The sequence below is a fragment of the Pteropus medius genome, unplaced genomic scaffold (genome assembly GCF_902729225.1).
Source record: "Pteropus medius unplaced genomic scaffold, Ma_sr-lr_union100, whole genome shotgun sequence".
NCBI classification, from domain to species: Eukaryota; Metazoa; Chordata; class Mammalia; order Chiroptera; family Pteropodidae; genus Pteropus; species Pteropus medius.
The window spans coordinates 3303505-3314164 of record NW_024348242.1 but is presented as its reverse complement, the minus strand read 5'-3'; the positions used below and the strand labels follow the sequence as shown (position 1 = coordinate 3314164).

The window sequence follows — 10660 nt, the reverse complement described above, 5'->3', positions numbered from 1 at the left end:
GCCTGGCCACTAGGAACAGAGCCCAAGGAATCCCCTCCCTGTGAGAGGCACCCACGAGCCACCTCACAGGGACTCCTTGACACGGAGACCTCCCCAGACCAGAATGCATCGTGCTTCCCGGTCACTTCATCCAGGCACCGACGCGTACGGCTAAACCCCTGGCCACGCTGGCCAAATGCAGGCGACTGTCCTCTAGGACTGTCTCTCTGTGTACTGTTTTTATTTTTAAAGGGGCCGCCCCCACCCGCAGCAGCTGTGAGCTGGCAGCAGGCAGAGCTAACTGCTCGCTCAAGACTCATGTCCAGAGCACCCAGCGGGGATGGCTGGGGCCAGGGGCAGCGGCTGCCTGCTCTGTCTGGGGTCCCAGGAGCCCACAGCCTGGCAGGTGAGGAGGAAGGAGGGAGCGTCCGAGAATGCTCCTGGCCACCGCCAGCGGATCCCAGGACCCAAGCCCGAAGCCCAGGCCTTACCAGCCAGGCGCACACCCACTCCCGGTGGGCCAGCCTCTGCGCGTGCGCCTGTAGACCCCCACAAACCCACAGGGTACTGCCATGCCCACGTTACAGGAGGGGAAACCGAGGCACAGGGGTAGGGCGACCTGCCCGATGGCACGCAGCTGGGAAGTGGCAGAGGGGGGTGTGAACCCTGAGTGTCATGCTCACGTCTGTGTCACCGACCACGAGGCGTGACTGTCTCTTAGAGCCCAAGAGGAGGGCACTCAGCGGAACTGTGGAGGCCTCGGGGGCGGACTTTCGGGAAGAGCACTTCCAGGGGCGTTAAACGTGACTTCTGAAGCCTTGGGACCTTCCGGGACATTCCATGGGACATTCTGCCCAGACCACAGACGGCAAAATACTTTGAGATAAAAGTCACAGCTGGGAACATAGGCCACAAAATGATGACAGTCAGCTGTGGCCAACAGGGAAGCTCTTGGCACACGCGATGTTTTTTAAAAATTAGGACACTGCTTATAAAATCCAGATTTCCAGCATCTCTCGTCAAAAAAACGAAGGATGCCCAACATGCCGGTTCGCCATGTTCCCCACCCCCCCAAACCTCTGACAAGTTTACCTCAGGTGCGGGTCCCCTTCCCCCAACCAGCTTTGCCCCGCCCGGCATGGATCAGAATGGCGCCGAAGGCCCTCACTGTGAGAATGGAATGACAGGAGGAAGGCAGTGCCTGCGTGGGTGATCTCCTCCCTGACAGCTGGCTGTGCTGGTGGCATAAACTTGCCTAAGTGCCAGGCCAGGAACAAGGCAGCAGGCAGAGGCCGAGACAACTCCCAAGGCAGTTTGGATTACTCAGCTCCTCCAGGAGGCATGATTGAACAGGTCAGGCACTGCATGCGCGCCCTCATTGAGTCCCAGAAATTCCCAAATATCTTGAACATTCCATGCAGCTTCCCTTCCATAAATGTAAATAAATAGCAAAAGAGCAAAAAGGAAAAGCAAAAGGCATTAAACTTCTGCCTTAAATGGGAAAAAGGGCCAAGCCCTGCGGACTACAGCGCAGCCTCCGATCCAGAACCGGTCCCGGAGGCCCGGCCCAGCTCCGGCCGTGCAGGCCTCCTCGGCATCCGTGAGCATCCCACAGGGCATGCACGCCCGCTGCTCCCCGACCTGCACGGCTCATCCCTCTCCTTCCATAAGTCTGCTTCCTTCTCACTGTCAGTTCAGCTCAAAAATTGTAGCCCTGGGAACCATGATTTCCTCTGCAAGTGAATTACCCCAGAAACCGTTTGCCCACCCCTCCCCATGCTGGTCCTGTGTCTCTGTGGATACCTGCAGTCCAGTGTTCGTCGTCTGCACTGCCCATCTCCCCATCGGCCCCTGGCATCTTGTTTGTTGTGTACTCCCTCCCCCAGGAGGCCATGGGGACACCAGGCTGGCTGCGGGGAGGCAGGAAGCAAAGCTCTCACGTCCTGACCAGTCCCAGCCAGCCCAGAGCAGCTGCTGCATGCCTCGGGGCCCTACGTGGCACATGGAGCTGGCCCGCAGCCGGGGCAGCCCTGCCAAGAGATCCAGTCTGGCTCCGAGATGAAGGAGGGCTGCAGGTGGCGCCTGCACAGTCCCCACGATTGACAGCAGGTGTCGTGGAGTCAAGCCGTCCAGGTTCGAATCCCAGCTCTGCCAGCTGTGTGATCTTGGGCAAGTCGCTTAACCTCCCTGTGCCCCCAGCTTCCCCACCTATAAAACGGGGCTGACAGTAATAGCACCTGGCTCACAGGACTGCCACGAGGAGCCCGTTGGTGAGTGTGCATGATACACTTAGAACACAGCCTGGCACGGAGTCGATGCTCAGGAATCATTAGGAATTCGAGTTAATATCAACGGTGACAGTGACAGGCTCTCCCGTGGCGCTGAGGCAAGCCAACGGTCAGGAAATGTCAGCGCTGGTAAACAATGCAGTGTCTGCTCTGCGCCAAGTCGTTTGAAGCGCTTCACACACCGATTCCTGCGAGGCAGGTTTACCATTATGCAGCGTGCTTGTATAATGGTAAACTCCTCCAGGCAGCCTCCTGAGATCGCCAGGGACACACACAACTCCTCCTGCGAGTCTGCGCTCCACTCCCCTCTCCGTCCCTGCCCACAATGAGTGGAAGATCCCCCGCCGGCCCGGGCTCAGCACAAGGAAGGCATGCCCCACGCCGGCCCGAGCCACAGCCCCTGCCAGAGCCCCAGAAACGCAGGCCCCGGCTGGCTGCGTGAACGCACCCCCGAAAGGGAGGTGTGTCCGCTCCCTGTGGCCTGCAGAGGACACTTCCTGGTAGAGGCCCAGGCATCTCAAGGGCTCTGTCCTGACCGCCCCCCACAAGGCCAGAACATGGAGTGCACCGTGAAGGGACAGGCGTCCACTCCGGCTGGGGATCTGGGGTCTGCAGGGGCAGCATGTGACAGTAACACCGCCCCCGGGCACCCCATCCTTTCTGTCCCCAAAATGAGGTGGGCTGGCTGAGGTCACCCAGCACAGCACGGACCCCGGCAAAGCCAGCCCCTGGCACACATGGCCCCTTCGCTTCTCGGACGGGAGAGGGGCCCCCCACACACACACCAGGGACCTGAGGTGGGCTCCGTATCCCTAGCCAGGTGGTAAGAGCTGGTGAGAATGCCCGCTCCTCCACCGCCGGGCTGTGTGACCCCACGCAAGTCCCTCCACCTCCCTGAGCCTTGGTTTCCTCATCTGGAAAGTGGGTCTAACGAGCATGGCCATAGTCCCACGGCAGGACTGGGGGTGCCCCCAAAAGCCGGCAAATCAAAGAGAAGACCGAGGAAGAAGCCATTTAAATTTCAGCAAGTGGACTGACTTTGCGATTAAATGAAACGAAACACAATTTTATTTTACGGTTCAGAATGTTTTCTGTTTGGATTCACAGCAGCTGCGGAAGAGATGACGTGGTCTCTTGAGGTCTTGAGCTACCCTAAACTAGCATCTCCTCTAAAGGACTGCCCTGGAAAGTCATCGAAAAGTGCACAAAGCCAAGGGCCGGCACTCAGCGTCCCACGCAGGACAACCCGGAGGCAGAGGCAGCAGGGAGAGGGAGGCGGGCTCTGGGATTAGGATCTCACTGGCTGTGCGACCTCGGGCAAGTCACTTAGCCTCTCTGTTCCACAGTTTCCTCACCTGTAAAGTGAGGATGATGATAATCTCTGCTTCGCAGGGGGTTTGGGAAGATTAAATAAACTATAACACGTAGAGCGAAACGCGATCGTCATGATAAACCATTATCATTATCGCTGTCATCTGCGCCAATTTCAAAACCTACGTAGGTTTACAACCCCGAATGCAGGAGAAAGACAAGCCCACCCCCAAGGTCAGGGACCCCTGGGACTCGCTGGGAACCCCGCCCCCACCCCCCCCCAGAAAGGCAGCGCCTCCCTCCTCCCTCCAGCTGGGGGGCAGGGATCACCCTCAGATGGAAGGAGGCACATGTCAGAGCTGGAGATTAAAAACAAGTACAATTATCGGGCAGGCATCCATCCATAATTACGAATTTGATGTAATTAGGCACCCCACTAACTTCATTACTTATTTATTTACGGGATTGCTTATTTAATTTGTGGGCCTCTTTCCCCGAAAAGTCATCTTTGCTAACACCCCTCAGGCGAGGGAGGATGGGGAGGAGGCCCCCTCTCTGTCACCACCCCCGTGCCTGGGCGTCCACATTTCATGCCTCTGCCTTGCCCCAAAACAGCTCCCGGCAGACGACAGTCACCCAGGCCTCACGTGCACGCAACAGGGCTCGGCACCCATGGACAGAGCTCGACCCCAAAGACAAGGACCCTCCTTCACACCTTCACCTCTCCAGCAGAGGAGACCCTGGAGGGGGAAGCATGGCTCTGTCCCCACCCGCCACCAGTCGCGGGCATGAGCCTCTCGACTGGCAAACGCATCAGTGTAGCACATGGAGCCCGCACTTCCCGGCGTGGAGGAGGAAAAAGGGCCCCGACTCCTGCCGAGTGACTGCAGGGAAGTCGCCTGACCGCCCGGAGCCTCAGTCTCCTCGTCTGTGAAAGGCTGGGGACAACACCTACGACCAGGTAGCCATGAAAACCCAACCGCTGCGACCCAGTGCCGCCCGCGGCCTCGGCCAACGCGACGCGGCAAGACACGGCACGGAGAGGCACGAACACGTTCGAGCTTCACCCGTAACAGCCAAAAGCAGCCGGGAAGCAACGCAAGTGTCCGTCAGCTCGTGAACGGAGACGTGGCCTGTGATACACGCACGCGGCCGAAAATACCGAACCGCCGATACACGCGACCACACGGACGCACCTCGAAGCCGGGCGGAGAGGAAGAAGCCCCGACACGAGCGAGTACATATTCTATAACTTTAGTATGGAATCCAGAAGATTCTAGGACGTCTACGACATCAGCAGATGCTTCTGGTGGGGGATGCAGATTCTCTGGGGGATGATGGGAGCCCTCTGTATCTCGATTGTGATGGTTATTGTACGAATGTTTACATTTGTCTCAGCTCGTGGAACTGAACCTTTAAAACGGGCGACGACATCTCGATGAGGCTGAATTTTTAAAACTGTAACAGAATCATAAGCACCATTAATCCCAGCCCAGGGCCCAAGGACTATTTCCCTACTTCCAGGCCAGGCCTGCTGGCTCGGTCACCGTCCCCTTGAGCTCCCTAAGCCCGATTTATGGGCGCTGGACAAGGAAGGTCAGGGTGTGCCTCTGCCTGTCAGGGTCCCCGTGCACAAAGGCGGGGTTACACACGGCTCCTTGGAGAGCTGGTGTGGAGTGAACAGGGAGAGGTCAGCAGCGGTCCCTGGCACGAGGCACGGGCCTCGTTACTGTTGCTGCAAAATGGTAAACAGCAAGCGCCAGGCCCAGGAGGGAAGGACTGGCTCAGCGTCCTTGTCACCCCGACACACGCGAGCCCCCACCAGACAAGATCCAGGCCTGGGCAGCCGCCCCATCACGGAAGGCTCCAGGCTGCTAAGTCTCCGGCATTCAATCGAAGCCTGCTGTCCAGGACAGGGCACGGCGCCTCGGCTCCGCCCAAGAGCACAGACACAAAAGGACGGGTGTCCTGTGGGGAGGGGGCGGCCCTGGGGGGCGGCACGGCACTGCCTGGGAGGTCGTTTGGGGACAGGAGCTGGCCAGTGGAGAGGACATCCGGGAGAAGGGCGCCTTGGAGGTCCGGCTGTCACGTTTACGCTCACTGGGGCAGGACGAGGGTCACCCGGGAGCCCCCTCCACTTATAGAAGAAAGAGATGACAATAATAAAGGACGACGAGGCGGGGCTGGGGGCTGCAGGGGCCGGGGGTGCTGAGCGCTCTGTGCGCCCTCGGGCAGCTCCGGCTGCCCAGTGAGTGATGGAGTGGGCAGGCGGCGCCTGGGCGCTGTGGGGCGGGGGGGTCCCCCGGGCCCGATTAGAGGGCCAGCCGCAGGCAGACACGCTCAGCTGTCAGCCCGTCCTCCCAGCCCGCCATCAGAGGCACCATTAATTGCTGTCATCTGAGGGTGGCCTGTGGGGAGGAGAGGGAGGAGGAGGGAGGAAGAGGGGCTGACGGGGAAGGGAAGGAGAGGAGGGGAGGGATGGCCTGCCCAGGCTGGGCTCCCCTAAACTGGAAGAAGAGACCTCCTGCCCTTTCCTCCTCCACCCAAGAGAGGGACCAGGCCCCCAGCTAAGGACAAAGCCGGCGAACTCACTGCCCAGGAGAGACAAACAGACCCAGAGAGGTGCGATTCTGCCGGGCCTTCCCCGCCCCCCACCGCGTACGCAACTGGTCATTCCCTCCCCAGGGCGCCCAGAAAACCTGGCCTTCCCAGTCCTCCATCCTCCGCCAGCCTCCACGCACATCCGACCCCTGACCCCTGACCATTCACCCTCACAGATTCGCCACCAGGCACCAGGCTGGGAGAGGTTCGAGGCGCCTGCCTGCACCCCCTGCTCTCACAGCTCCCCCTCCCAGGGCGACGCAAAGGTCACCTGCTCAAAAGACCTGTGCCGGCGCCGGGGACTCTGGAGCCGGGGCCCCTGGGGTCCAGCCCGCCCTCTGCCACTTGCACACTCGGGGCCAGCGCGTCACCTCCCCTGGGCCTCGGTTTCCTCATCTGTGCAATGCGGGCAGCGAGCGGGTGGCTCTGGGGATTAAAGGACGTGATTCCACAAGGTGCCGAGAACGAGTCGGACCGGACGCTGCGGGAGTGTGGAAGTGTTTGCTGCTGCCCCACGATCGTCCCGGACGCGGTCCCCGGTCCCCGTGCGCCTCACACATCAGCCCCTCGACCTCCTCCCGGCTCCTCGGAAATGCCGCCCCCCACCCCGCCTCCATGCCTCCCCAGGTGTGGGGGAAGGGGGGGCTCAGAAAGGCCAGCAGGCTCCACACAGTTCCTGTCTCCAGAGCACCCACCCCCCTCCCAGCCTCTGCCAGCTGCCCGTCCCCAGACAGGCCTTCTCTCTGGGCTGAGGAGCCACTTGGGTCCTGCCAGGAGCCAGGGGAACACTAGGCTGTCTCCGCGGGGGGAGGACCCCTCCCTCCCCCGTCTGCCTCCTCCCTCGAGGTGATGGATCGCCCCAGAGGAGGAAGCTAAGTGCTCGCAGACAAAAAGCCCTTTTCTCGTCTCGGGTGGACCGCTGGTATGACAAGCAGATAACTCAGCCTGGGAGGCAGGCTCCCCGTCGGGCCCGCAGACGGACGGAGGGCCAGCGGCAGGGAGGGGGCGAGAACACCCGGGCAAGGCCACCTTCCCTCCGACTGCAAGCAGATCCGGTGGGAAACCTGGCTGATCACCTGTGGGGACCGCCACACTGTCACCCACGCCTCCCCGCCTCCAAGGCGATACCATACCCACTGCTGTGCAGCCCAGGGCCCGGCCAGGAAGCAGGCCGCCTCCAAGGCCGGTCTTCTTGGGGGTCCCAAAGGCTCAGGAACAAGGGAGAGAGGCCTGTCCCCAAAACCCCACCATGGGACTCACGCAGCACTAACGAACCAAGGGGCCGGTCCATACAGCCTCGGGCCTCTGCACGGGCCGCTCGCTCTGCCGGGGGCCCCTCCAGAGGCCTGCGTGCTCCCTCTGTCCCCTCCTCAAGGTCTCTGCTCTAATACCACCTTCTCAGGAAGCGCTCTCCACCCCATTTCAACCCCCGGGCCACCCACACACTCCCCGAGGCCCCGCGCAGTTCTTCACTCCTTGTGACCGGTCTACTGTCTGCCCCTAGGGAAGAACACGCCGGGGTCCCCGGGAGGGTCACGGGGTTAGAGTCCTAGCTCTTTGCTTCAATTGAGGCTTGGGACCGCTGACTCATGCGAGCCTCAGTCTCCCCATCTAGAAAATGAGGGTAACAACCCATTTGGGAGCGTTGCTGTGAGGGTCACAAAACCAGATGACACATGAAAAGCACTCACTCTGATTATTAGCTTGTTGAGCACCTACTCTGTGCCAGGCGCTGTTCCGTATTAGCCCATTTAACGGGCACGGCAGCATGCGACGGGTCCTGTTAGGCCCCCATCTTACGGACGGGAAAATGAAGACACAGAGAGATGAAATGACCGGTCCTGGGTGACCGCGTGAAAGTGGCAATGGCAGGACTAGAACCCAGGTCACCTCCCTTCCGTGGGCACAGTGGCCACGGCGGCACACGAGGGTCCCGCCCCAGGGCTTCCTCCAACACTGGCCACTCCAGCACACGACCCCTTCCACAGGCCCTGCCGTCCCCAAGCCTGCAGCTGTCCTTCTGAGGACAGACCCCCCAGAGACGGAGAACACCCACGTCTGCCCTGCCAGACACCACCCCTTCTCTCAGGCATCATCTGAAAATCACGCTCTCAGCCAGGAAACGTTCCCTCCCTGGGGCACCCCACAGCCTCTCCCAGCCATTCCCACCCTGGGCGTCAGACCCCTACAAGGCCACATCGAGCCCCCACCACAGTCACCAAATGACGTCTGGCTCCGCAGCTGCTCCCCACCCTCTGCCCATGAGACGCTCCCAGTCACACGGCTGCAGCAGAGACAGTGGGGAGTGGAGACAGGCGTCAACTTACCAGAAACGGCTGCCAGCGACGCTGTATCCCAAAGACGCGTATCCCAAAGACTCCGGGGGGCCTGCAGGAGAAAACAGGGGTCGTGTTAGTGGCGGTCACAGCTTCCACGCGGGGGCTCAGCGGGACCACGTCGCAGTGTGGGGAGAGACGGCGAGGCCCACGGGCCTGGCACGCTGTGCACATCAGGCCAAAGGATTCTCCACAACAAACCCGTGAGCGACACTCCGACCCACACGACAGAGAAGGGAACCGACAATCCAAGTCCCATGCCCCAGTCCCAGGGCCAAGGAGTCACAGAGTTGGGACTCCAATCCAGACGCTGGGGTCATGAAGGCAGCCGCGCTGGGCAAGGCCGCCAAGGGCCCCAGGGTTACTGTGACACTCCCTGAGGAACCTCCCGGAGGAGGCTTACACAAGGGAGTGAGTGGCACCTGAGGAAGCAGTGGGCCTACTATTCTCATTCAAGAATCTCTGACTCTCCAAAGTCCACACTAGCACAGTGACAGCTAGGGCACAGAATATAAAAAAGGGGACAGCAAATGAGAGCCAGTCACGTCGACAGAAAACGGGGGACAGACTCGGGAACGCTTCACAAAAGGGGACGCACGGATGGCCAACGAGCACGCGAAAATATGCTCAATGTCATTAGCCATCAGGCACGTGCCGATTAAAACCCTGAGGGGCCGCGGCATCGCCACATGGGTGCGGGGCCGAAATAAAAGGCAGACAAAACCAAGTGTCGGCAAGAACAAAGACCAACGGCACGTGACTCCCCAAGGGCAGCTGCTCTGGGAAACATTTCGGCTACTTCTTATCAAGTGAAACATACACTTCGGTGCTCGACCATATGACCCAGCATTTCCACTCCTGGGTGTCTGTTTACCCGGGAAAAATGAAAACACACGTCCACACAAAGTGGACGTGAAGTCACACGTAAATGCTCATGGCGGCTTTACTCACAGTCGCAATAAAGCTGGAAACGACATCGATCCATCACCAGATGGGGGATTAACCAACGGTGGCACATTCACGCCGCAGAGCGCGGCCCGCATGACACAGAACAAACCGGATGCGCCCGACCACGGGGAGGAAGGTCAGGCTTGAGCTGAGCACAGAAGCCAGACTCCAGGCCACACACGCTGGGACCCCAGGGCTAGAGCACTGCCAGAAAAGTTATCGATCGCCCCGGGGGAGGAGACGGCAGGTGGCTACAGTGTCTCCTTTATAATGATTCATTAATCTGCAGCCTTGTGTTTACCGCAAACTTTACTGTGTTAGCATCCGCATAACAAAGAACAAGTTAAAAAACAGTACGGTGGGCAGAGCCCAAAAACCTGGCTGAGGTCCCAGCTCTTCCACTACAGCTGGCACCGTGGGCAAGGCCCCCGGTTTTCTCCGAGCTCAGTCTTCCTACCCAGAAAATGGGCCTGCTCCCCACGGCCATCCCCAAGGCCTGCTCATGCAGACACTTCTGTCTTGCACGGACCTCCTGCAGCCCCCGCCTTCCTGTCTCGAACTCTCAGTGGGGTCAGGTCAGGTTCTACAAAGTCACCCAGGGCCCAGGGGCCTGATGAGATGCCTGACTGCCGCTTTGCAGAAAGGGAAGTGACGCCCACGTGAGCCAACATGTGGCTGCCACAACCGGTGGTGTGAACCCTGCTAGGCCAAAGTGAGCAAGCCACAGGATATGCTCTGCAAAAGCCTAAACTGGACCCTGCAGATGCAGGCATCGGCCCCCAAGGGACAGGCATGACTCCGGAAGCGGTACCCGCAGGTCGGACTGGGGGACTTCGGGCGTTGGTGGTGGGGCGGCAAGAACCCAGCACCGCTCTCACAGCCTCCTGGGCCCACCTGGCACATCTTTTCCCAACAGGCGAACAGGGGACCCTCTTTGTCCCCGGGGGCCAGGTGACACCCATTCCTGTCACTGTGGTAGGAGCAGCCCAAACAGCCAGAGCGAGAGGGAGGCGGGCTCTGCAGCCCTTCCATTTAGGAAGCACTGGGGTATTTTACTGTCCTTCTCCAGTGACAGCGGAGGCGTGCCCGGCCCCGCACGGGCTCTCCTTCAAGCTTGAAGCTGCCAGAGAGACAGGTTCACTTAAGTCTCCACTTCCCGCCAGCAACGGCGGGGCAGTGGGGTGATGGGGAGGCGGA

The 10660-nt window shown here is 60.3% G+C and overlaps 1 protein-coding gene across 1 annotated transcript in view; it reads right to left on the bottom strand.

Moving 5' to 3' along the window:
* NCOR2 (nuclear receptor corepressor 2) overlaps window positions 1-10660 on the bottom strand; it is a 179833-nt gene that overhangs the window by 151976 nt on the left and 17197 nt on the right. The window contains 1 exon segment of the mRNA XM_039879488.1: window positions 8507-8567. The gene's annotated coding sequence lies outside the window, so the exon portion shown is untranslated.